This window comes from Eumetopias jubatus, unplaced genomic scaffold, assembly GCF_037043125.1.
Source record: "Eumetopias jubatus isolate StellerSeaLion01/CBP00866 unplaced genomic scaffold, mEumJub1_p1.0 scaffold_13, whole genome shotgun sequence".
Lineage (NCBI taxonomy): Eukaryota > Metazoa > Chordata > Mammalia > Carnivora > Otariidae > Eumetopias > Eumetopias jubatus.
The window spans coordinates 82,716,912-82,738,092 of NW_028274819.1; the positions used below are offsets into that span (position 1 = coordinate 82,716,912).

A 21,181-nucleotide genomic window follows, 5' to 3' on the forward strand; every position below is an offset into this window, starting at 1 on the left:
GATGAGGTTCAAACAAAAACAAAACAGAACAAAATAAAAAAAAGCTAGCACCGAGCTGTTAATAAAAAAAAAAAAAAGAAAAGAAAACCCAACTTTAAAATATCGATTACTGTGAGGTGCAATCAATTGAAAATTAACCCTGGATGACAAAACAACTTTCTAATTACATAAATAAGTCCTATTATGCACTGAAAATTTCCACTATCAGAATATCCTGATTACATTAAAGAAATACGTAAAATGGGAATGGTAAGTAAACATGGTAACTTGACTCTTTTTGGGTCTCTTGGTCCAGCTGCCCTCCATAAGAGTCTCTGGGTTTTCAACAAAGCATGACCAGTTCTTCTGAAGAGGTAGGGTGAATAGCAACTGTGTTGTCAAAGTCAGCTTTTGTTGCTTCCATTTTAACTGCAACAGCAAAACCCTGCAGCATTTCATCACACCCGATTCCTTGCATATGGATCCCAACCACCCTTTCCTCTGCGGTGGCACAAACCATTTTCATCACACATTTTGTTTTCCTTTTGGTAACCGGGTGATGCATTGGGGTAAAGGTGGTTGAATAGCTATGGCTCCTGGAGTAAGAAGAGCTTTTCCACACATGTCCCCAACTGCATAGATGCCTTTTACGCTGGTACTCTGGAATTCATCTACTATGATATGACCTTTGTCATGAGTTTGAATCCCCACTTTGTTTAAATTCAGACCACTGGAGTTTGGGTCCTGCCCAATGGCACATAGCAGGCAGTCAACATCTGGAATCGCGTGGTCAAGGTGGGTTTCCTACCAGGAACTGAAGTAATCATGCATAGTTCCAAGCCTGAGGAAGTCTTTTTAACTTCCTTGACCTGTGAGTACTTCAGGACCTCTATGCCAGAATTCTCCAGCTCTTCAGTGCAGTTTGAACTGATAATTGAATCAAAATTTCTAAGTACCTTATCAAGCCGTTATCATTAGTGATGTCTTTGAACCCAGAGCAGAAAGAATCCCAGCTATTGCTACAACAGTGTAGCCTGCACCAACAATGACACTGCGGCCAGGCAATTCTTCCAGCTGGGAAAATCTATCACTGGTTATTCCTAGGTTGGCACCGGGGATCTGGCTCTCCTGAGGACGTGAGGGCATGCCACCTATGGCAATCAGGATGTGAGGAGCAGTGTATTTGTTCCCATTGACCTCTACTGTGGGCTCAAGATCACACGTGAATGATGCGTGGCTCTGGATGATTTCTATATGGGACTTGGTTAGATTATTTTGATAGATGGTATTCAGGCAGCTCACAGGCATCACGCTTTTCCTTTATAACGTGCCAATTGAATTTATTCTTACAACTTTTAAAGCCGTAATCAACGTGATCGTGCATGAATTCAGAGCGGAGAGTTGTGTTCCACATTACCTTTTTGGGTACACATCCAACATTCATGCATGTGCCGCCCAGCTTGTGGCTCTCCACCACGGTGGCCCTAGCGCCCAGCTTGGCCACCCTGTGCGCGCTGGCCAGACAGCCCGAGCAGGTCCCATCACCAGGTGGACTTAAGGGGCCACGACGCGGCGTTGGGCGGAGGGCGCTGTGGCTGTGGCTCCTGCCTTCATGCCATGGAACCATAGAGGGCGCGGGTGGGCCCTCGCGGAGGCAGTGGGAAGCTGGGGAAGGCGCGCGCAGCCGGCCGCTAGCTCCGGCAGGGAGCTGGCGCTCAGAGCCTGGGGCAGCAGGGCCATGCACGCAGAAGTTTATTGCCTACTATTTTTCAAATATTTCTTTATATTTTCTTTTATTTTGGTTTTGCTTTCTTCTTATTCTTTTGCTTCTTTTGGTGTTATTTTTTTCTTCTTAAAATATGTTTATGGTATTTTACAGTCCACAACAGATTGGGAATTAATATAAACATACAAACAAACAAACAAACAAGCAAAGCTTGATTCCTCGATAGTTGGGAATGCTGGTACAGATAACCTCCGAGCCCCTCAGAGAGTTGGGGACCACTGCTGTGGATAACTTCTGAGTCTCCTCGGAGAGTTGGCGATCGCTGCTTTTGATAATCTCTAAACCCTCTCATATACTTGGATACTGCTGGGGTAGGTAGATAAACTCTTAGCTCCTGTACACTTTTCTGATCCTGTGGCTGTTCAGTGTTGATGACAAGTTCCACACAGTAAGAAAATCAGGGATGAGATGTACAGAATGCAGGTGATGGTGGCTCAGCCCATGCAGCTTGAGGCTCCTCCACACAGTATATAGCCTACACTTGGTATAATAGTTCCTGATTTTGTTTTGGGAAAAGAACCTTTATCCAAGAACCTTCATCATCTTTCAGCCAAGAAAAGAAACCTCACCCTTCTCAGCCAAGTAATGAGCATGTGAGCAAATCTGGCCAAGCAGATATTCTTACCCTAAAATGTGAACCTAGAGCTTGAAATAATTGGAGTTTACATGTTGTGAATATAGAATACCTCGAAGATATGGTCATTGGCTCCTGAGACCCACATTACTGGGACCACTCCTCTTATTCTTATGCTTTAGGAATCCGGGTCTCTGGATTTTTCATTATATGAGTTCCCCTATATCTTTCCAAAGTCTTTTTGTTATCTACAACTGAAAAGACTTAAATGATATTCTCTGCTTACAATGTATAAATTCCAATAGTATGTTCAGTCATACATTAAATAAGGACAATTTGGTTTTATGTATCCTTTATAAAAGGAGCTCCAGGACCTAAGAAATATGTCTAGTATATACCCCATTCATAGGTGGCCTGATTTTCCTTACAGAAGTGATTAGAGGAGGCTTTTGATGGGTGACTAAATGACATTTCCTGCCCAGCCTAAAAATGCTTCTTGAAAGAATGCTCCAGGGGCCATTGCAAAGCCAGCAGGGTTGAGATCTTTCTTTTACTTTCTCTAGATATGTGCTCACTTCTGTATCCCTACATTTCCTATCTCCTCAGCAACATCCTCCCATCCCTCTGATAGGAATTTATGTGTCAGGCTTTCCTTAGTCTTTCTAATTTCTAAGATGACAAATAGCCATTCTCAGTGATGGGTCCAAGCTTGAGTAATGAGTGAGAATAGCAACTTGATAACTTAGCTGAGGCCCTATACTGTAATCAAGAGGAGTGGTCCCGCAGTGGAATTTTAAGCATCAATGCTAGTATGAGCCTACCTCTAAGAGGAGCTTGACCACTTCCATCTCTCCCTTTTTCTCACATTCTGTTCCAATCTCAGCAAATGTTATACTGCTCAAGATGAGTCAGAATGAAGAGCAGGACAATCCCAGCTCCAGGCCAATGGTTTCCAGATTTCATCTGCATAGCATCTGCCTGGGGAAGGATAAATCTTTAAAATACAGATCTCAGGCCCCACCCCCGGAGGGTCTAATCCTGTATGCCTGGGGTGGGGCTTGAGAACTTGCATGTCTAACAGGTTCCCACTGAAGCCAATGTGAACTTGAGGTCAGACCACACTTTAGAACACTTACTCTAAGTAAGTGTTTGGGTAGTCTGTCTAGATGTAGAGTTTCCAGAAGTCACAGAGGTAGGTGTGGCCCCTGATTTTTTTCTCACCTACCCACATGGCTTAAGTGGTAAGTACTCAAGGACCAACCATTTCTTCCTCTCTTTGGCTGTTTTCTCTTCCTCTAAATGACAACCAGATATATGATTAATAGCTCAGCCCTGACATTTTTTTTTTCTCCAGTGGTGGGCATTGGCTAGTTATAAGGTCTGAAGATGTGTATGGGTGAAGGTTATTTGATTCTATGCTCTAATATGCCCCAAGACTAAACAAAAATAATTCTTCAGAGGGAAAAACTAGTTTAATAGACCTTGAAATTTGGCTTGGAGGAAAACCCTAATAATAAGTTACTTTGATTTACTTGTATCATTATCTATACATTGCCTTGGAGATAACATGTGGTGGAGAGTTGGTAAAACAACATAGGAACTGTGTATTCCTATACCTGCTGGTCAAAATGCCATCATGACAACATCCATTCTCACGAAGATCATGAATAGAGGAGATGTTTTGATTTTGAAACACGGTTTTCCTAGCAATTCTTGAATCACACACATGGTCAATTGAGGCACATGGTACAAGTAAAACCAGCCCTGTGAGATACTGAGTTTTACTTCTCCTAGTGTGGACAGGAACATTCTCTAAGTTGAGTTGGAAAGCTATGAGGTAACTTGATAAATGAATTTTCCAGGGCTAACACATGATAATTCTTGTGGGATGTAGCTCAGATTCAAAAGCTTCACCTGGGTCTCAGGTGTCTAAGCATGACCCTGACCAGTAAATGAAAGACAACATTACCTAAAGTCAGTGTGGGGGCAATAAAAACACATGGTGAGAGATCCTCAAAGAGAACATATGTCTCTGCGGAAGCTAGAAGGTCCCGTGTGATCCAGCTGTCCTTGTAGGAAGATTCTCCTTACAAGACCTTGGAGGAGCTAAGTTTGACCTACAGCCTTACTAGGTTTTTGCTTGTTTGTTTGTGTTTTTGTTTTGTTGTTTTGTTTCCCAGCTGAGGAGGAAAACATCTACTGTTGCAAGTGAATTCCTTCCACCTATAGTTCTGAGGACCAGTAAAGTCCAAGAGCTGAGCTCAGCAGCCCTTATCTCCAAGTTTGGGCTCACAGGCAACATAGACCATTAGCTGGGGCCAGCCCAGGACACAGACGACATGAAGATTTCTCCCTCCTTCAGGTTGGACATGGGCTTCCAGGTACCCCCACAAGGTCCCTATCTTTCCTAGTGCACTCCGTCCCCCTCACTCCACTGTCAGCTCCTCCCAGGCAGCAGCCCTCCCTCTCTCTTCTCAGACCTCTCTTTTCCTAAGTATAGTTTGACACTAGTAGTATCCTCCTCTTTCTTTCCTCCCTTCTTAGATCCAAGCTTCTACTTTTCATATCAGTAGCAATTTTCTCCTGTTTTGTTCACCAAAGTTCTTTATGACACTTTGAAGAACACCTTTCTGGGTGCCTGGGTGGCTCAGTCGTTAAGCATCAGCCTTCAGCTCAGGTCATGGTCCCAGGGTCCTGGGATGGAGCCCCGCATCAGGCTCCTTGCTCCGCGGGAAGCCTGCTTCTCCCTCTCCCACTCTCCCTGCTTGTGTTCCCTCTCTCGCTATCTCTCTCTCTGTCAAATAAATAAACAAAATCTTAAAAAAATAAAGAACACCTTTCTGGCCTTTTGACCAGAATATGGACAAACCATCAGGAATAAAAAAGAAGACACATTTAGTCTGTCCAGGGGAAGCCTGAGCTTTCCTATCACTCACTGCTGCCTCTCTCCTCCATGTATGAACGTGGTTCAGGGTCAGTGTCCTGTAAGCACCTTTTGTCTGGCTGATGCACACCCTTTTCCCCAGCCCTGTCCTCTTTGGGGCCCACCAGGACCCTAGAGAAGACAATAGAGGTGCCCCAGAACCTCTCAGGACAAGACATTTCAGGTAATGTGGCACCATCTACTGGGTCCAAGTGTTGTATTGGAAGCTGCATCCTCTGTGACTGGGATGTCCATATTAATGACCCAAGGGTTTGGCTTGTTCCAGGCATCTTCTGATGTATCTGTTGAAGGGACTAATATATAGTTTTCCACATTTTTGGCAGCTTATTATGCAAATGAATCAGCATAATGCTTTGTGACTCTTGGCAGAAATGTGTTTTATGAGATAAGATGGTGCATTTATTTGTATGCCAGAATAGATTATCATAAATGGAAAATTAAGTGAGAGGCACTGCCATTCAGAAAAGGGGACAGTGAAAGATTCTCACTAATATGTTGAGAAATGAGTTCCCAACAACTTTGGGGGAAGAGAAGTTGTGATGTGCTTTTCTGTGAGAATAGTGATGGATTTCTCCCCTGAGAGAGGTGTCTAAGAATGGGTATTGGGGCACCTGGGTAGCTCAGTAAGTTAAGTGTCTGCCTTCAGCTCAGGCCATGATCCCAGGGTCCTGGGATCAAGCCCTGCATCAAGCTCCCTGCTCAGTGGGGAGCCTGCTTCTCCCTCTCTCTCTCCTGCTCCCCCTGCTTGTGCTCTCTCTCTATCTGTCAAATAAATAAATAAAATCTTAAAAAAAATAAGAATGGGTATCAAGAATGTGTCAGGGAACACAGGTTCCCCTGCCCTGGTTCAGGCACTCTGGAATCACATTTCCAAGATGTGGTGCCAGCACGATAATTTGTCTGAGTGACTTTGAACCTCCGGAAGTCTGCCTCTTGAACAAGTAAAGCACCTTCAAAATGTGTGATGTTTAATCACCCAAAATGAAAGTAAATCACTCTCAAAATGTGCTTTTTAATCACATCCCAATTTTTTTTCTTTTCTTTCAAGTACCCAAAATTGCTTCTAACAAGACTAAAAATAATTGGAAAGGCTTTCTAATATATTGTGCTTATTTAATAACTCAAAAGAAAACCACATTTTTCCTATCATAAGATTTAAGTCTTTGCTTCCTTTTTTCTCTTTCAAATCATATATTTTGCTTTTTAGATGGAATGAAGAGATAACAAGTAATAAAACATAAATTTCCTAAACAAATATTAAAACTGTTGCCATAACCATAGGATCTCCCCTGACACATTGAATGAAGATTATGTGCAATTACCCAGGTAGTTGATCTAAAATATTCAGTTCGTTAAGAAAAAAAAATATTGTTAATTATATGAATTATTAACACCATTTTCACTTCCTTTTTACAAGCGTGGACCAAATAGCAATATAAACTTTAAGCCTCCTTCTTCCCAGGTGCAAAATGAGGTAAATTTCTCTCTCTCTCATTTTCTCTCTCTCAGAAGAGAGAAGAAAGGCAAGAACAGCAAAGTCTGTGGGTGAGAGATGTTAACGAGGGCAAGAAGTCTCTGCTGGATCACTCCACGCAGCTAAAATCCTTAGGCCTTTTTCACCATTATGTATGTATTGTACTGAAGTTTTCCCACTTCCTATATTATACCTGTTTTGTATACAAATGAAGGATTTTCTATTTATTCCTTTTAAACTTGATTCTGTTGTTCTGGGTTTGCTGTACCAATGGATAGTGTATATAGATATTAACATTTATTCTGCCTTTGTATAAAGTATTTACCCCCCTCGCATGTCACCCACATGTTTGGTAAAGCTGAGTGCTCCTCATTGATGGGTGGCTGGAGAGGGTTAGGGAGGCTTGAGGATGGGAGGGATTAGCCCTTTGCAGACAATGGTAGGTGCCAAAGTCCTGCCAAAGAACAAGGACCAAACTACTGAGAGAGAGGTAAGGAAGAACAGTGAGCCGGCGGGGGTGGGGATGGGGTAAATTTAGAATCAAGGGTTTGGGTCCAGTGAGTAAAGATCACTGAAAAGCAGAAAGGAGTCAGTCAGAAATTGGATTTTCTGGAATCAGGAGTGGGTGCTTGGGTAATCAGTTGAAATGCCAAGGATAAGTCCTCAGCTTTCCTTCAAGTTCTTGATTTCAAGGCTAACTGGACAGGCAGAGGAAAGACCCCAGGATCCTAGAGGATGATGCTGTTCTACACATTTATGGGATTATGAATCCACCTCCTGTGAGATCCTGCTGACTGTCCTCCTCCAAGTCTATCAGGAGTTTACATGATCACTATTGAAGATTCTGATGAAATACTGATCTGCTGTCTAAGCAGCATCCTGACATCTCCAGGAACCATAAGGCAGCACTTACAAAGACCCTGAAATAAAGAAGCCTCAAAACCATTCAACTTAAGGGACAGCCTCTGAAAATATCATTGTTTGTATTCATTGGTGATCTCTTTGTCCCCACCCTCAGCCCCAGCCTTGTATTCCCCTTTCACATCTGCCTCCAGACCGTCCCAGACTCTTCACCCAGGGCTTTGCAGATAGCTGCAGAGACTTCTCACAGCCCAGAAAATAGTTAAGTGTGATCCATGTCTCAGTGAGACCAGAAAACTAGAGGGAGTCCATGAAAAACTGTTTTTTTTTACTCCTTTTGCTGTTTCCATTCTTGCTAGGATCTATACCCCTGCCTTACATGTGCCTTATAGAACAGATGTGGGTCCTTGTAAAGGTCAAGGAGATAATGATTTCTTTGGAGTTTTCCAGTACAATAGATAACATCTAAGGAGTGACTGGGTGGAGTTGTTGTGACCATGGACTCACCAAGACCCTTGGCATGAGGGCATAAGTGACTTATGGAGGACACCCAAACACTTGTCTTCGTTCCTGGATGCCTGAGAAGACACATCCAGTGGACCACGACCCTCAATAAAAATCCCAGACCCCAAGCAAAAATGAGACTCACTTTTCCTTCCTTTCTGAGTATCCCAGACACTCTATATCTACACTCTCTCTATGTCTTCAGTAAACTCTGTTATCACTTCCTCTCAGCCTGCATTTGACTTCTATGTGAAGCTAAGGACCCTTTTGGCTAGTACTGTGGGACCTGCTTTATGCCCTCAAACCAGGCCAGCCTGCATCATCAGCCTACTCTCACTTGTCCCTACTGGAGCTCGGCTCAGATCCTGTTTGATATCTTCAAGATTGCAACATACTGTGCCAATACTTCTCTAAGTGCTTTACATATGGCAATCTACTAAATCCTTACACCCATAGAGTTAGGTATTATTGATATGCCCATTTTATGGATGAACTGAGGCAGGAGAAATAAAGTTGACATCCAAAAATCACACAGCTAATAATGGTAGAGTAGGTATCTGAACCAAGGCAATCTAACACTGTAGGCCATATATCACCCATACTGATAAACTAGATAACAACAGTATATTAAGGATCATTTGGACATAGGGTATGGGCTGGAGCCCAGAAATGCATGAATTTCTTGGCCATATCTTTCTTTCCTTTTGTATTAGTCCCATGCATTCTTTTCTATATATCATGCTCTTTTGACCATCTATGGATGTTGCGAATCCTGAATGAACCATACTTCCCAGAGTTAGCAAATTCCTAGAGATAGCAAGCAAATTGTATTTAGCACACCTTTCATATACAAACTAACCAATCCAAAACTCATTTACCTAACCACCTTCTTTATCTAACTTGCATTCAAAGACAGTATTTTCCATGCCCTAAATCACCCAAGGGGCAAGTACTGGAGAACAACTAGAGACCACCGCTATAGTCCAAAGTTTGCCAACATTTTTCAAACTACCCAATCCTAGATTTCTTCAGATTTGTGTGTCTTGCCTCATGCACTTCTTCCCATGGAAGCTGTAATAAAGGCTCTGAGGCATGCTTTCCCCTCACTTTTTCTGCCTTCTGATTGACCCTGATACTTTCCTGTGTGTTTTTGTGTGGTGTGGCATGCCCTCTACTCTTGGGAATTTTGAGTAATACAACTATTTTCAATGGCATTGACTTCTTCGTGTTGTCACTTAGTCATCTCTATAAATTAGATTTCAGGTACAATCAAAATAGCATCTTCCAAAATGGACAGGAAACTGAGGGAATGAATTGGTTTGGTTGGCACAGCAGATCCTGTCTCAAACTTCTTACCAAGCTTCATGCATAGGGAAAAAGGAAAAACAAGAGAAAAGGATGACTTAACCTGTTCCCATGGAGCAGAAAAAAGAGGCAGAAGAGCATGTTACATGCTTTTTATCACATGGATCTCTGATTGCCATTAAAAGAGGCCCTGTTATATTCCACTGTGAGCAAAGTACTCTGTGCTATGTCCTTCAGTCCTCACAATCATTCTTTGAGGCAGATTCCACCTTTATTCTCCTTTTATAGATGGTGAGGTTAAGTGACTTGCCCAAGGTTACATGGTTACCAAGTAGTGAAACCAGAATTTGAACCAAGGCAATCTTACTTTTCAGACCAACTATTGCAATCTAGACCCTAATCAAGTTAACAATTCTTCTTCCTAGAGTGTGTGTTTGTGTGGTACATATGTGTTGTGTGAGGGTAGCTGAAAAGGGAGATGGGCAGAAGAACTACTATCCTTTTTTTTTCTCACAAATGCAATCTTAGGCTTTATGGAAAAAAATTATGCCCCCAGGTCAAGACTGCTAATAGCCCCACTATACTTGATGCTCATCAGAACATTTTGGGTACCACATTTTGAAAAGGTTTTTAGTAAAAAGGAAACATCCACCTTAACAGTGACCAGGGTATGGGATCTGAACATCACGTGAGAGGAGGAGACGTAGAAAAATCCAGGTAAAGGCCCTGCCTTATTAAATGAAAGAATGGGTTCTCCACAAATACTTGAATATTGATTTGGTACTAGAGGTTCCCAATTGGCAAAGGTCCCAATTAGGAACCCAGGTGTAGAGAGTGTGTTTGAAGATCATCTTAGGCTGAGGTTAATGTGGAGAGGATAGGGAGCCCCAGGCCAACAACATAGCATAGGGGGAATCATGGACCTGGAAACAGAGCAAGTAGAGTCTTATCTATTCCCTGGATACTGCTATAGGCAAGTGTCACTTCAGCTTTTTCATCTAGTAAATGGAAATGACAATATCACTGATCTCATAGGGTTATTGTGAGGGAGAAATATGTTCAGATATGTAAAGTTCCTGTTCTCTGGAGTTGTTTCTGAACAGATGAAAGTCCTTAGTAACACTACCCCTTTATCATTTTGAAGTCAAGAGCCAAACCTCAACCCAGCACCTGGCACAAAGCAGGCACAGAGAAAATCCTGGATAATGGAATAAAGGAATGAATGAACAGTAAATAAATTGCAAGTTCATGTGAGAAATGCACAGACCAGAGGACAAATACTGATTGGGTACCAGTCTTCTCTCCCCTCACCTATTACCCCAATCCCGAGTCCCTGCCCAGTCAGGCAGTAAACTCACTGCTAGGAGGCAGTACCTCTCCATTGGTTTATTATTATTATTATTTAATTATTTTTTAAAAAATATTCAATTAGCCAACATATAGTCTCCATTGCTTTAAAAGATGAAGGGAGCCTGTTCTGGCAGGGTGGAGAACAAAGACATAGAATGGGAAAGAAGGCTGTTCCCAGTGTCAGAGAGGCAGGAGCCTGCACAGAAATAGCCTCCCTCAGTACTCTGCAAAATCTGCTTCCTTAAAACAGAACTTTATTTTCCAAAGATATCCTGAAAACAAACAAGCACAATGATCATGTGTATTTCTGGAGGCTTGAAAAAACTTAAGTCAAATAATCACAATGATTCACCACAAAAAAATTAAAAGCAGGCTATCCAGAAAATGTTGAAGCTCCTACTGCTGATGAATAAGTTCAGAATAAGAAGTCATACACTTTTATGAATTTTTTTCCTTGGAGGATATTAATGGACAATAAAGTAGCAAGTCAATGCCAAGTTTGCCTTGAGTATATGTATAGGCAGGAAGCATCTTTCAAATATTCACAATGTTACTCATATTTCTGATGTCATTAAAAATGTATACATAAACCTGGTTGCTAGTAATCACTCAGAAGTGTTAAGCAATTCTTATGTATTACACTTAAAGGCTTAAAATAGAAACTTAATAAATCGGTTTGAATATATATTTTGCCCTTCAGTTCTCCAACTATGTTATCTTCAGAAATAACAGTTTCTTTTCTTCCTTCAGAGAAAACTGACACAGCATCAATCATTTTTTTTTAAGGATTTTATTTATTTATTTGACAGAGAGAAAGAGAGCGAGCGAGAGCAGGAACACAAGCAGGGGGAGTGGGAGAGGGAGAAGCAGGCTTCCCTCGGAGCAGGGAGCCCAATGTGGAGCTCAATACAGGCACCCTGGGATCATGACCTGAGCTGAAGGCAGATGCTTAACGACTGAGCCACCCAGGCACCCCAGCATCAATCATTTTTATCATTATTATTATTTTTGTTATTTTTTTGTATTTTTACTCTTATCATTATTCATGCACAATGCATATAATGATAAACATATCGGGAAAGTCCAGGGCTAGATCATGGAAGGATACAATTGTTAAGAGAAAAGGCAGATGCAGCAATAAAGGTTCACACATAGACACACACACAGACATAGACACACAGACAAACACACACACACACACACACACACACACACACACACACAAGCCTTCTGAGCCTGGACATTTCTCTCTGGGAAGATTTTTTTTTTAAGATTTTATTTATTTATTTATTTGTCAGAAAGAGAGAGAGAGAGAGAGAGCACAAGCAGGGGGACTGGCAGACAGAGGGAGAAGCAGGCTTCCCGCTGAGCAAGGAGCCTAATGCGGGACTCCACCCCAGGACCCTGGGATCATTACCTGAGCTGAAGGCAGACACTTAACTGATTGAGCCAGTCGGGGGTCCCAAGAGATTTTTTTTTAAATAACAAATTCAATTTCATACACAGCAGACTTCTATATCCTTACATGGTGGAAGAGGCCAGGGAGCTCTCTAGGACCTCTTTTATATGGGCATTAATTTCATTCATGAGAGTTCTACCCTTATGAGCCAATCACTTTCCAAAGACCCCACATCCTAATACCATCATCTTGGGGGTTAGGTTTAAACTTATGAATTTTGGAAGAAAAAAAACATTCAGAGCATAGCATTCAAACATTCCAACACTTACCTTCCCTGCATAGCTCCTTCATCTCTTGTACTACTATCTTCCAAGTTATGGTAACCCAAGTCACCTTATATTACTATGTGTTTCCTTTCCTCAGAAAGATGGTTAATTTTTGTTTGGGCCCTGGTGTGGTATTCAGAATAATGGCACTCCCAACAGATGTCCATATACTAATCCTTGGAATGTGTGAACACATTATGTTACATAGCAAGGGGTTTGCAGATAGAATTACAGTTGATAATCAGATGTTTTAAGAATATCCTGCATTATCCAGTTGTGACCAATGTAATTAAGTATGCTTCAAGTGTGGAAAGGAAGGACAGAAGGTGAAAGGCAGAAAGAGATTGAAGATGCTGGCTTTGAAGATGGAGGATGGGGCCACAAGTCAGGGAAAAGGGGCAGTCTTTAGAAGCTAGAAAAAGGAAGGAAACAGATTCTCCTCCTGGAGACTCCAAAGGGAATGCAGCCTTTCTAACACTTCAGTTTTAGCCCAGTGAGACACATTTCTGATTTCTGGCCTCCAGAACTGTCAGATAGTAAATTTGTGTTGCTTTAATCCATTAAGTTTGTGGTAACTTGTTATAGCAGTATTAGGGCAATAAAATACATGGTTTGGAAAGGGCTCCAGGTGGAAAGGTAGAGTAAATGTGGAGCTCAATTGTGTTTCCCTTCTCTTAAGGATCATAGCCCTGTTCTATCTGTTTTCCAGTGCCTGCAAAAATCCCCTTCATGTGTTTTGTCTTGTTTTATAGTTGCTTACTGTGGTAATGTCACAGAAAATTCAGACTTTGTCCAAGGCTATTGCAATAGGGAGAGATTGAACTCAATTCCACCCAATTTAAAGGCAGGAGGAATTTTGAACATTGGAGTGAGTTAAGTGGAAAAGTACTGAAGGCTGTTAAAGGGGAGGATGTTCAATGTGATTAAGAAATCTGTATTCATTAATTGTCACTTACATTGAAGTAAGTCTCCTACTCTCTTACAGAAACTGGGAGATAGGGATGCCATCTTTCTGATGGTTACATTTCAATTTTTTTCCAGATTTATTGAGGTTAGATTAGCAGAGAAAAATTTTATAAACTTAGGTTGTACAATGTGATTTTTAAAAAAGATGTACATTGTGATGATTTAATATACATATACTTTGTGAAGTGAATCAAGTTAACACATCCATAATTTTACATAGATCCTTTTTGTTTTACAAACAGAATTGCATAAATTTAAGGTTTATAACATGATGATTTGATATACATTTCTATTATGAAATGATTGTTACAATAAAGTAAGTTAACACATATATCACCTCACATAGTTACCTTTTGTGTGTGTGTGTGTGTATGAGAACAGAGTCACCATGCTGAACTCTAGAACACCAGAATATACTCTTTTGTAACTGATAGTTTATACCCTTCAACCAACACTCCCCATTACTCAACCCTCCACCAGACCCTGGCATCAGCCACTCTACTCTCTGGTTCTATGAGTTTGACTTCTTTAGATTCCACAAATAAGTAAGATTATACAGTATTTGTCTTTCTGTGTCTGGCTTATTTCACTTAGCATAATGTCCTCCAGGTTCATCCATGTCACAAACGGCAAGATTTCCTTCTTTTTTTATGGCTGAAATATTCCATTGTATGTATCTACCACATTTTCTTTGTCCATTCAAGGATATCTCCCAGGTCCTTGAGAAAGATATTCCAGGTTGTAAAACTGACAAGAAGGTGGGAGAAGATTTACACTTCAAGCAGCAGAGAAAAAAAAAACTGCAATTTTGAGATTTCTAAAGTAAATGCTCTGAAAAAAGGGAGATTAGGAGACTACAGTCAGGAAGAAACTGCATAAAGTGTGGTCAGGCTGAGGGGAACATTAGGGCCATCTTGGTCAGTAGGGTATTTCTGATATCTATTATTGTGTCATGGTCAGAACCAGAAATCTAATAGTTCTTTTTTTTTTTTAATTTTGCAGGAACATTACATAAACACCAGTAGGAACATTTATTTGTAAATAAGACGGTGAGCTGAATATGTTCTCATTTTATTATGGAACGTAGTTCCTGAAATTAACATAAAATTTGAATATATTTAAAATAAATATAATATATAAATACAAATAAATGAACATATTTGAATAAATTTGAAATCAAAACAGAGGCTATATTGGAAAGACAGAGGTCACAGTAACAGTGGGAATGAGAATAATTATAGCTGTTTTTATTTTTTATTTTTTTAAAGATTTATTTATTTATTTGAGAGAGAGAAAGAGAGACTGCCTGAGTAGGGGGAGGGGCAGAGGGAGAAGGAGAGAAAGAATTTCAAGCAGACTCCCCTCTGAGCAGGGAGCCCAATGCGGGACTTGATCCCAGGACGCTGAGATCATGACCTGAGCTAAAATCAAGAGTCAAAAGGTGCCCCAAATGTAGCTGTTTTAAATTGGAAATTTGTATTCCTTCTTAACTGTAAATGCTGACCATCAAAGTTGTTGTGAATTGTTTAATTTACCTGAGAGGGGCTGAATTGGTCTACTAGGCTGGAAAATAGGACAGAGAGAGAGAGAGGAAGAGAGGAAAGAGGATATAATAGAATTAAGGAATTCTCCTTCACCACTACTGATGTACCTTTTCATTATCTAATATCATTATCTAATATATATCATTTTGTTTTATTTCCCTCTCTTGTTAGTTCTCTAACTTCCTTTTGTAATCTCTCTCATCATTGTTATCCATTGAGGTCCTGGTCCCTCCTCAGAGCTCATCCAAAATCAAGCCCCCAAACAAGCAAAACAAATAAAAACTCTTGATCTCTCTATTTAAATTGGCAGCCTAAACTCCTACATTTCTCTCCCTTCCATTACAAGATTCTATTAAAATAGTAAAGAGGAAATTAAGAGTGATATAAGTCAATAAAATTTTTTAAATGATATAGACCATCTGCAGTTGAAAAAATTTTAAAAGATTTCTCAAATACAGAAAATAGTTCAAAGAAGGTTAAACCATAACACATGTGGAGGAAGCCTGGGTCTAGAGGAGGCACTGGGAAGAATGTGGTAGGAGAGAGAACCCACCAGCGTGGCAGATCCTGATCTCTGGGGAGGCAAACAATACAGGGGATAGAAAGAGAGAAGCCAGAACAATTAGTAAACTGTAAAGCAGAACCATAGACTGTTAGCCTTGAAGAGTCCCCAGAGGAGACAGAACCTTGCTTCTCTCAGTTTGATATGAGGAGTGAGAAGCATCTATGCATTGGGTTTCTGTCATGTGCCAAGCCCTGTGCCAAGTCCTTTACAGATATAATTTCATTTAATCTGCACAATAACTCTTTAAATATAAGTATTATTATCTGCATTTTCATAGGTGAGGAATCTAAGTCTCAAAGTTGCTACACAGCTCGCCCATGACATACTAGTATGGAGTAAGACAAATAAATCAATATAAAATAAGATGTCTCTATTCATACTCCAATGCCCAGATCATTGCCTGCAATATTGAAAGATGTTCAGTAAATATTTGTTGAACAAATGAATACAGTAAAGTAATAGCCATAAGACAGCTACAAATTGTTTCAGGATTTCTAAGAAGAAGGAATATTACATGAGATTTGGGAGAATAAAGGAGAGCTCCCAGAAGAGATACGTGGCTGTACCTTGAAGAACAGATAGTACTGTGATGAAAAGAGAGAGATTATGGAGAACAAACAGAACGAGACGAAGAAAAGACCAGACACTATCTCCAAAAGTTTATTCCTGATACCCAACATCAAACCCCCAAGTGGGCCAGGCCAGATCAGTCTTCTTGTCTCTGAAATGACTGCTCACCTTCTCAGCCTTTGCTCCTGTTCCCTTCATCACCAGTGATGTCCTTGTTCTTCTGCCCCACTTATGAAAATCTAAACAAATCCCATTTAATTCCAAGAGTCTCTTCTGATACCACTTTCCCAGATTTCCCTTCTTTGAGCTCTTGCCCCACAGTAATGGACACCCACAGCTCTGCTCTGTGAAGTATTTTATGCCAACAATAAATGAACACAGAAAACATACACTTATTTAATATGTGAATGACCTAAAACCAGTACTAGTAACTAATAGATTGGTTCACAAAATTAGAATTCAAAAGTAATTCAGAAATAATGAGATAAAGTGAATGAAATTAAAATTTCATTAAAACAAATGTTATTTATTTATTCAACAAGAACTCATAGAGAACACTCTGGCTTATTTTGTAGAGGCATAAAGGTGAATAAGACATGTACTCCCTCCTCAACCAAGAACTCATATTCTTTTGGGGAAGACAAATACAAAAACAGCAGGTTGCAATAGTAGATGGTGAGTGCCATAAAGAAGTCATAAAAAGGATGTGAAGCCTTTGATTTCTGCTCTGGCATGTGTATATGAAAGTTCTAATAGCAAGATAAAAGCTGAACAAATTAAAAATGAACAACTTTTCCTCGATCCGTGAGAGAATTGAGATCACAGCAAAAACTTCTGTTCCAAGATTGGAGACAGACAAATACAGAGAATCACAACATACCAGAGCAGAAGCCTCTGCAGGAGACAGTACCAGGGTAGAAAACCTAATCTGTAATTGACAAATTGGTAGAAGTTCAGTGTGGACAAACTTGAAGTCAAAAACTGCAGGAGGTCCCCATAGTTGTGTGAGTTTCATCTTCAGCTGCCCTACCAGACTCTCACAATGAAGACTGAAAAAAAATTCCCTTGTGCTTCCAGTAGGGGGAGAAGAAAAGTAACCATTTTGAAATAAGCTGGAGTATTTTATTCTCCTTAATAAGGCCTGCCCTTGGACCTACAGGGTATTATGCTAAGTAAAATAAATCAGACAGAGAAAGACAAATACCACATGATTTCACTTGTATGTGGAATTAAAAAAAATACATTAATAAACAAATAAAAAGCAGGATCAGACCTATAAATACAAAGAACAAACTTGCCATAGGGGAGGAAGGTGGGGGATGAGCAAAGTGGGTGAAGGGGAGTGGGAGATACAGTCTTCCAGTTATAGAATGAATAAATCATGGAAATAAAAGGTGCAGCATAGGGAATATATAGTCAATGACATTGTAATATTATTGCATGGTGACAGATGGTAGATAGACTTGTGGTGAACATAGCATAACATAAAGAGTTGTATACCTGAAACTAATGTAACGTTGTGTGTCAACTATACTCAAATTAAAAAAAAAAAAAGGGAAGAAAGAAACTATTTTACCATAGACTAATCTATTGGGGTTTTATCAGAGCCTAATCTTCCTATGGAAAGAAAAATATCCAACTCCAGCTCTAGCCTTTCTATCTCTCTAAGGTGGAGAAAAAAAAAAAAAAAAACTGTGGCAGGGATAAAGTTGGTTAGATCTTTCCCCCCATTTTCCACATATGTATCCCAGAGTGTTGTCAATCTCCCCTGCCATGTTGATAGCAGATGGCCTGGTCTACTCAAGAGGGGCTGTTATGAGTATCAAATAAATCACTGTGTGTGAAGGTATGAAGAGCTGCATCCAGGACATCTCTGTCTAATGTCCTTTAGACCCAACCTAATGTACCATGACCAAATCTTTCCCACAATCTCACTCAGTGAGATATCTATCACCCCTGTGGGTCAAGCCAGAAATCCTCCATGTCCCCTCTCTTTCTCCTGCAGCCAATCATGGTGAGATTCTGTGGATTCCGATTCTGTATCAGCTCACAAGCCCAGTTCTTGCTCCCAGTGCTGTAACTCGGACCCCTTCCTGTCACTGCACCTCACACTTTGACTCCAGCTCATTCTTCCAATACCATCTCATCTCTGACCCAGAGATTCAGAAAAGCTTAGTGAAGGGCCTGGTGTTGAGTAAAGCTCAATAGCTCTTTTACTATTATTACTAGGAGTGCAAATGTGGATGTGACAAAACTTACTTTTAGCTCCTGTGTACCTTTCTACAGCCTTCAAGTAAAGTCCTCATTTCTTGTTGTGCCCATCTTTCCAGGTTTTTTTCATCCATTTCCCATCTCATACTCTTGTCTCTTGCCATACTGAACACTCTGCCTCCATGCCTCCAAAGCCTTTTCCCATTCAGAGAATTCTTTTTCACCTCCTTCTCTGGCCAACTCCTTTTCCTCCAACCAGGCTCTGCTTAGATGTCACATGGTCAGAGAAGCCTTACCCAATCTTCCTAATATGGGTTGCTAATCTGTGAACTGTAACAACTCATGTTTCCCTCATTGTAACACCTTCCAAGTTTACTGCAAACATTTATAAGTCAATTGATCTCTCCAAAAGATCAGGATCTCCCTAAGAACAGAGATCGTGCCTTATTAATATTTGCATCCCTTGTACTAAACACAACTCAAGACACATAGTAGATGCTCAAGAAATATTTACTAAACAAACAGATTCACTTCCCCTCCACTCCCACTCTTGACCCCCCACTCCTGGATGAAAGAAAGGCTTTTTGCTTTCTCACTCTTTCTCTTTAGCAAGCTCCTCTCCTACTCATCCATCTTTCAAGACTTGGCTTAATGTTCACCTCCTTTATAAAACTTTCTTTTCCTCTGAAGGGGAAGTAGTCATGGTTTTTCTGAGGTCCTTTGCTCCTGGTTCCTGCTACTGCTGCAGAATTTGTCTGTGTATCATTCCATATTGCTAAACATATTCAGTGAATATTTGTAAAGGCATGACCGAGTGATTGAATAAATGAAAATAATGTTGTCCATGCTAGTGGTCAATATGACATTTACTATAAGTGTAAGGGGGAAGTACCTACTTCTGTATTTGCTTGGTTATCAATACTGCCTATTAAATAGAAGATTTAAGAAAAAGTTATGGAAATTTGCAAATGTGATAATTATCCCAATTCTTAAATATCCTTTCATTACAGAAACATTATTAGCACAGGATGAACAAGAGAATGTGAATACATGAATAATGCAACATTATATCAGATTATTACAATAGGAAAATAAAATTCAGCATTGCTTCCTGGGTAGAGATAGAATCTGAGGAAAGCAGAGAGCATTTACCTAATCATATATGGGACATTGTCCTCAAAGGAGAGAAAGCTTTCTCTTAAAAACAATGCAAATAGTATTTAAATATATGAGTATGCTACAGAGACATGGGGGTAGCCTCAGTCCCCCAAACCTGAAGATCTGATTCTTCTCAGCGTCCCCTTTGAATTTCCATTGGTTAATGTGTCTGAGCCAAGAGATACCTCACCACGGTGTAAGAAGACAAACCTTTCACAAATATAGAACACCAACATGGAGTCACAGTAAACTAGAATACGTCTAAATACTTATTTAGTGGCTTAGTATACTCTAATACACAGCTTCTATCTGTAGCAATCCCTTTGAGGCTTAACTACAAATTTCATTGCACTATTATATTACTTGGGTAAGGCTGAGTATGTTCTTCCTAAAGTATAGCTAACACTTTTGAGGACATGTCTTAACTTTTGCCACACACCTTTTAGTGTGTAACATCTAATATTTTAATTTATTATTTGGAAGAATTTGTGTTTTATGTTTATTTTTATTATGTTTGGAAGGATTCTCTGGTGAAGTCATTTAGACTTGGGATTTTCTGTGTGGGAAGATTTTAAGTTACTAACTCAGTTAAGTTACTAACTCAACTCCCCTTCCACCCCAATGGCGGTGGGCCTGTCTGGGTCCTGGGGCCCCAGGCCTTACCAGAATTTGATTAGGTCTATTCAGGTCTTCTATTTATTCATATGTCAGTTTTGGTTAATTATGTTTTCTTATGAATCTATCCAAGCTAATTTTGAAATTTAGTGACATAGTTTTCTTTATCTGCTCTTGTGCTATTTTTCATTCATTTGAAATGTCCCTTTTTATTTCTAGTAGGGCTTATTGCCTTAATATGTATTTTGTCTGATATTAATATAGTTACATAAGACTTGTTTTTCTTTATGCTGCATGGTGTATCCTTTTTCATCATCTTGTTTTCAACCATTTTTAATTTTTTAAAATTTTTTTCAAGTTTTTGTTTAAATTCCAGTTAGTAAACATACAGTGTAATATTACTTTCAGGGGTAGAATTTAGTGATCCATCGCTTACATACAACGCCCAGTGCTCATCCCAATAAATGCCCTCCTTAACCTGATAAGGAAAATCTCTATCCTAAGATGGCCGACTGAGCCAGCAAGAGAGTCCCAGTCCTTGCCCCAGGGCTCTTCCAGGTTCTTCTCCCTGCTCTGCTTCATTCGAGTCCTTCTCCCTGCCCCACTTTTTGCACGCTCCAAAAGTGCCAAATATGCGGAAGTAGAAGTGTACAAATTGCCCCCTTTGTTTGTGCTGGGGGCTCAGACCTTTGGAGACCACTCTCCTCTGAGCCTACCAGCATTAAATAAACCTCCTATCTTCCAAGATCTCCAGGTGTCGCTTTGTTCTTCCATCGGGCGATCCAGTCCAGGTTCCGTAACATTTGGTTCCCTGACAGGGAAACTCAACCGTGCTGGCCCATTGTTGCCACTGGTTTGGGGCAATGGCGGGGTGGTGACGGAATGAGGGATCCTAATGGAGAAGGGGAGCCCTGCCTAATTTTTGGCAGTCTCCAGCCCTGGTTGCCTCGGGCTGGCCCCACTCTGCTGTTCCCGCTGGACTCAAGGAGACTTGGCAGGGGAGGACCTGGTCCTGACGTTGGATTCTGATAAGGCCTGGGGCCCCAGGAC

At 40.5% G+C, this 21,181-nt stretch overlaps 1 pseudogene; it reads right to left on the reverse strand.

Annotated features, from left to right (window-relative positions):
- Window positions 1–322: 322 nt before the first annotated feature.
- Window positions 323–1,719, reverse strand: LOC114221550 (glutathione reductase, mitochondrial pseudogene; annotated as a pseudogene).
- Window positions 1,720–21,181: the final 19,462 nt, after the last annotated feature.